Source organism: Pieris brassicae, chromosome 3, assembly GCF_905147105.1.
Source record: "Pieris brassicae chromosome 3, ilPieBrab1.1, whole genome shotgun sequence".
NCBI classification, from domain to species: domain Eukaryota; kingdom Metazoa; phylum Arthropoda; class Insecta; order Lepidoptera; family Pieridae; genus Pieris; species Pieris brassicae.
In genome coordinates this window covers 4,061,525-4,068,442 of record NC_059667.1, presented here as the reverse complement: position 1 = coordinate 4,068,442, position 6,918 = coordinate 4,061,525, and the positions used below count along the sequence as shown (strand labels likewise).

At 31.3% G+C, this 6,918-nt stretch overlaps 1 long non-coding RNA gene across 1 annotated transcript; it reads right to left on the bottom strand.

Moving 5' to 3' along the window:
- Nucleotides 1-2,409: 2,409 nt before the first annotated feature.
- Nucleotides 2,410-3,157, bottom strand: LOC123707446. Its single transcript, XR_006753501.1, has 2 exons — nucleotides 3,015-3,157; nucleotides 2,410-2,613 (listed from the first exon to the last, which is right to left on the bottom strand). It is a non-coding gene; the product is annotated as an uncharacterized LOC123707446 (long non-coding RNA).
- Between the last annotated feature and the right edge of the window lie 3,761 nt (nucleotides 3,158-6,918).

The following is a 6,918-nucleotide window of genomic DNA, read 5'->3' as shown; positions in this document are numbered from 1 at the left end:
AAATCCTCCAAAGTTATAAGCAAGGTATGCTTTAGCGCCTTACCTCGGCTTTGTCCAATTTTCCTTAGTTTTCTTTCAACCTCCATCGGATTTTCTGCGAAATCCTCTTATCCTATTTACTCGTCTAGACGTTAGCTTTTAAATCGCTTTTCTGTTTGTTCGGGAACATTAAAAACAAATATTTTCCAAAGACAATTCAATTTTACAAAAGATATTCCTCAAGCATCTCGCTATGTACTCTACCGTTATATAATCGCCGCATAATACGCACTATATATAATGTTGTGTACAATTTGATATATAAAATCTTTCCATTTTTTTAAAGCGTATTTCGCTTGTCAATTGTCAACCTCCTCAAAACTAGTATTTGTCCTAGTAATAGAAATAGATTCCTTTCTGAACATTGTATTATTTAGAAGAAATTAAACAGTTAATAAAGTATTGCAAACATTCAGTTTCATGAAGAAGTAATCGCCAAAACTGTAGCTTTTTGTTTGAGGCTAAAGACAAATCGTACTATAAAATCGTATCGAAGAATTTTATGACCGCTATAATCGTACGAAGGCTATATTGAATAATCAAATCAAAATCTATCAAAATAATTTTTTTCTATGTTAGGTTTCTAAACCTCTCTCATGCATGTAACAGTTTGGACATTTACATAGTAAAATGCATGACTTCGAATCGAAATATCAAATAACCCTCAGGTTCAGAATCGCGACTTAATGCTTAGTATGAATATAGGAGTCCCATACGTTTTTGGCATACAAAAGTCGCAAGCTCTCCGGTTTAAATATCTTACTGCTAACTCAATTCCCAGTTAGGTTGTCATATTTTCAGTGGAGGTAAAATTTAGAAGCCAAGGCTAGAAACATCATAAACGAATACTAAAACATTCATATTAAATGATTATCTCGAATTAATTCAGTTAAATGGGATTCAATTTGTTCTTTTGAGAGATTTCAATTTCAGTATAATTGACCGCTGATATGCATTTAACGCTTTCAAATTAAAATTAAATGGTTTGAGTTACAAATAAATTTATAAAAGAGAGAAACAATTTTTTCGTTGATTTTATACGATAACACGTTGATACGCCAACAAAGGCAGTGTCGTAATAGAATGCGGCTCAAGGCTAACACATTTAAGAGTCTATGTCATCGATTTTTTTTATCATAAGGTTGTCTTTATTTTTTCTTTATAGTGGCCAGTATTTTTTTTTTTCGCAAAATATTAAAAATATGAATTTAATTAACCATATTAATAACGTCACATTGCCATTCCAAAATTCAGCTACTGTAACGAATTTACAAAGGAACGGATTCCACGTTATCAGTACGAATTAAATTATTAATCTATAAAGAAATCCTCATGTCTGTATGGTTGCCAGGTGTGTGCTAGTAAGAGTTCGATTAGTGAATTAGTGTGAGTGCACGTAAGTCTTAAGTACTAATAGTGGTATGTAGAAAATTTATGTCTTTCCCTTACTGTATGTAGTGTTATTCGACACTTTCTTAAGTTAAATACTTTAGTTAGTTTTTTAACGTGAGCGCATGTCGACATGACTTAACTAAACTAGACTAAACTTATACGGAATAGCGAGATATTTTTTCAAATTTGTCGTTCTGGTCAAGTTTGCAGAGATTTTATATTCCCGACTTTATAACATCGCAATCTAAACTGTCATTTCTTTGATATATGTTATTTAAATTGTTTTGTTATTTGCTGAAGGATTATGTAAACCTTTTATATATTTCGAATTAACTACTCGTACTATACATACTATTAAATATAACGCTGCTTCGGTTTACTAAATAAATCTTGTGTAACGTTTGTATAATACTGAAGCCTGAAGCATTTTAAATTAAGCGACAAAACGTCTTATATTCATAGCAAAATGCAATGACACGGATACAATGAATACAATGACCAGGGTTACCATACTTAAATTACGCCGTAAAAATGGCAAATTAAAAGACAAAGTAACTATTAAACTGTCTTAAAATACCTGTCATCCGATCGATCCCCGCCTTTGCACTGTCGCTAGTACGATGAAGGCAAACATAGTGAGGATACCACCATGTCTCAAATAAAATCTACATTTCAATGAAACGGATACAATCTGGCTATTATTATTAATAAACTCTGAATGTTCCCTAAGTTGTTATTGTATAATTATAATGTATAATATAATTTGTTGAATATTCCTTTAATTTAAAAATCACTTATAACGTGATTCACGTATGATTTTTATTCTCGGATTCCTTTCCGGCTATACACGTACTTAGAAACCTAAATGGATGTCATTCCGATAAAGAAATCGAACCTCTTTAATTACGTTACTAAATGGAACTAAAATCCACGCTTATATCATAAGCCCGTATAGATCTGGGAAATCATAAAAACAAATTATTCATAATTTTTATTATGACATTATTGTCACGCATTCGTCATTGGATGTCTTACAGTACCCTTCATGGCAGTTACAGCCACTCCTGCATGGTCCTGGAATGCAGAGACGACCATTTGACGTATAGTTGCAGGCTTGAGAGGGACAGTACCTCATACATACGGTTGGAGAAGAATTGGCGCCACATTTGAATGCTGCATCGTCTAAAAAAATATAATATGATGAAGTATGGAGAAAACATCAGTCAGTTAACCTGTTAAAACAAATACTTCTCTATACGCAAAAATATGTTATTTTGTAATATAGTTGGAAATAAAAAAATAACAATAAAATCTAAAAGAGACATCAGCCCTTTCGCATTTGAGTGATCACTTTCAAGCATGCTTTTAAGGAAGAATTAAATTAAATAAGGTCAATGCAAGAAGCTCAAGACTACACAAGATATACAATAACTTAAATATTATAAAGAAAACAATAAAATAAAACAATAAACATACTAACTTGTAATCTACTATTAAAACAGAATAATTAATTTTAACCATTGCTGCTGAATTATTTAGTATTTTGATACAAGGAAAACAGTATTCATTAAAAATTTACTCACCTGCGCTAACAAGTGTAACTGACGCGCAAAATACAATTAAAACAAAAGACACAAGCACCGTGGGGCCAGACATTGTGCTATCTGTTTTATTACAAGTTAAAAATTCTTATAGCACGATTATGTATTTAACAAGTTTACCTTAATTTTAGTAGAGTATTTTAGCTACTTTATTTAGTAACACTCCTTTTCATACAGAAATATAATACAACCGTCACCGTGACCACGCACCCTGTAAATCACGCTAAACATGGGAAAAATAATTAAAATTATGTAAAATAACTATAAGTTTATAATAAGACATAGCTTCAATCCGGTTAAAAAGATTTTTCTTTCAATATAATACAATTCACATTATTAAAGAAAAAGCGAGCGATTTCTACCAGACAACAACTTTTATATTATCTACTGCGCGTCACCTCGTCTGGATGCAAGATGACGTAGTGAAAAGTCAAAAAGAATCAGTGTTGAGAGTTATAGGTTTGGAGGTATCAAAGGGTGGAGCCGATATGAATGAAAAAAAAATGATTTCTATTTATATTTAAGAACAATATTATCTGTTTAGTGCAAACTGTAAGTTCAGGTAAAACAGCAATAAAATATTCAGCGAAAGATTTTTGGTAGTTTACTAGGCGGAATTTGAAAGATTTTTTTTTAAGTCCCTTTTGTGGATGCCCTATGTTTTTTTCTAATAATTTCGTTTTATAAAAGATCAATATAAACCTTCTGTTAGAGTATTTAAAGGTAAAGTAATTAATCGATTTTACAATTGTTTTTATGGTAAAAATAATTTGGAAATTTATATTTTATGGACGGCGTTAACTAAGTAATATAATACTTTGGATTAGATTTCGAATTATAGGATTCATATTATTAAACTTATTTATATATTGCGTTCTAGTCTATACGAGTAGATTAATGTATTTATTTATATTTTAGAAAACCTCAAAGCGTTTTCCTCGGTTTGTGTGCTCTGACATTTATTTTATTATATCAGTTTCCTAATACAACATTGATTTTCATATAATTTCCACGAACTGATAGAACTACAAATCTAGAAGGTGAGATTGTAGTTGAAATGATTAAAAACTGTTCTCTTATCTGATACCAAAGGCCATGTTAGATTTATGTTTATTAACATTTCAGTACAACGGTCATTAACAATTGACAATATCATTAAAATAACCAAGTGACATTGAGCCAATAGAATTAAAAGTTTGACAGTAAAAAGAAAAAAAAAGTATTTTTTCTGTTCGCACAAAATAACAGGTACCTGTACTTACCTTATTACCTATATTATTTTTGGGAAACACTGAACTGGAATAAAACTTTTAACACTGTTTAATGTTTTGTTACTGGATATCATGGCTTAAATTATACTCGACTTATATTATAACGACTGATCTCTGAAATTATTTCTATAGACTTATTTAGGATTCATTTTCTACAAAAACGTTTTAAATAAACTTCGTGAGCATGATGAATCTTGTACCCTCAAACTGTAAGTAAAATTCACATTTGAGCGTGAACTATGACTCTTAAATATCATTCATGGGAGCTATAATTATTACTATACAGAAATAGGCGCTAAGTGTGACTTCAATATATTTAATACCGATAATCCGAGGAACTCGGTAATCAGTGGTGTCTTCTGATTTCCACCCGACTGATTTTCGTATTTTTTTAAACTAACTCCTATGTTTTCGGAGTGTAATTTAAGTCTCGAGGGATCTTACCTGTTACCGTTAAAAATATTTAAGTAGCATACTCCCCTCACCTCAGGAATTGTGCTGTAATTAAATAAACCATATGTTTACACATCGTCGCATACATAACACATGAATACAATACATACTTAATATGGCTCGCATGACCGTACCTAAAGCATTAATTAAATCGAGGTCCGCAGGGTCACTAACATTTGTAACCCTCTTAAAGGGAGACCTCTAAAAACCTATTTAAGGTTGATGTGTTACGTACGACCCCCATCAATAAATAATGTTCCCTTTTAAAATGGATCTGGAGTGCTGTAATGTGAACTATATTTAAAAGGATTATATCGCTTGTTTTCTTGTATTAAACAAAATTTGAAATATACTCGTGTTTGTACAACTCTTTCTTCACTGAGTCATAAGAATACTTTTTATATGTGAAATATAATTGAACGAAATGCGTACAATCAAAAACCATGTCTCTGCTGATAGGTACACTGCACCTACGAGACATCGAAAAGCAATCAAATTCAGACTAGTAAACAAGTTTTCTTTTGATATTTTCTTCGTAGTTTACCTTATTAAATGGCATTGTAGAGCGCTTATTTTCAAAAATGTAATCTGTAAACATAGGCTTTGTACTTTTTTAACTTCGATAATATAAATAATATGTTTGACTTATATTAAATAACGGTTAGTGAAACCCAGTAATACACAATAAATTAATTATTATAATCTCAACTGAAAAAAAACTTATTGAGGTATTTGGAAAAAAGTTTGGGCCTCTTTTCCTATATTTCCATATGCGACCATTAATTAAAGTATAAAAAGAAAAAAATGGTTGTAACCCATTCTTAGTTACATACAAGAAAACTATGTAGACTAAAACATATAAATTAAGCTTGTAAATCATTTGAAAAAGTTGAATATAATATGGGGCTATGATCTACATTGTCTATTTTATTATAAAGCAACACGCCCAACAACCTAAAACAAAAACTGTTGCGGTCTACAGAGGCGGTAAAACACTATATGTTTTGTCTCTCAAATCAAATAATACAATACATTCATTAAGCTTTACTAATTATTAATTTAGATATTTACGTAACGCAATTTTATATTTAACAAGCGACCCGCCTCGACTTTGCACGCGCAACAAAAAACCGTAAACTTTGAAAAATTATATAGTTCAACTGCTGCGTTCACAATTACAGAATAAGAAAACTGGTTTATAGATTATATTTCCGTGCAATATTTCCAATTTTCCTCTCCATAAAAACTTTCATTGTTCAAGGAATAAAAAGAAATTAGCCGAATTCCGCCCGAGATCCACGCTTTGCATCATATTTACTAACAACACGGTCTTTGTTATACAACACTAGAAACGACGTCAATAAGAAAATTGATTTTTAACGTAGGTATTCCTTAGACTTATTCCAAGCTGCGATCCTGTTTCCTAAGGATTTCCGCAAAGCCCTGCACTACCGGAAGCCAGGATTTATTTCCACTTTTCAATGTAACAAGTATGAAGGTCTCGTTGGCAATAATTTATTTTCTAATTTGAAAGGTTTTTTTATTGATAATTTCTCAAGGTGTAACCCTAATCTCCTTTTGTAATCATATTATTTCAGCACATTAACACACACACATAAACCCAAGGCAAAACCGCCAGACGTAAATACAAATTGAATTTCTTTATTAATTTTGAAAACTAAAAAATATTTGTGGTGAAAAGATAGTGTACTGTTCCTCCAACGTAATGGGAGGATCCTCAACCAGTTTAATGACGGCACTGGTCGGCCTGAAGGCCTGCATAAAACTTTCGGTTTGAAAGTCGCCTCAGTGGCTTTTGATTATGAAGATGTGGTTTAATTCCCGGTACTAAGTGCAACAGATTGGAAAACTTTGTAGGTTTGACTTCAGTGTGTCAAATTCAAAAGGTTTCACGATATACGAGAATCGTACTTGGAGTTAAGTCTCTATTCAAAATCTTATTCTAAGAATATTTCTGACGATTATTTTCCCACATGTGTTAGGATAAATAATAGATTAAATTTTACAATAGAATGATCACCTATTTTCTCGGTGTCTCTTAAAGTCTCTTAAAGTTCTATGAGAGTATTGGTGTTGTTCGTATAATCCGTTTCTAAAATTATTTATCAATATTTGTTTAGTTCGCGCGATCATTAAATGTT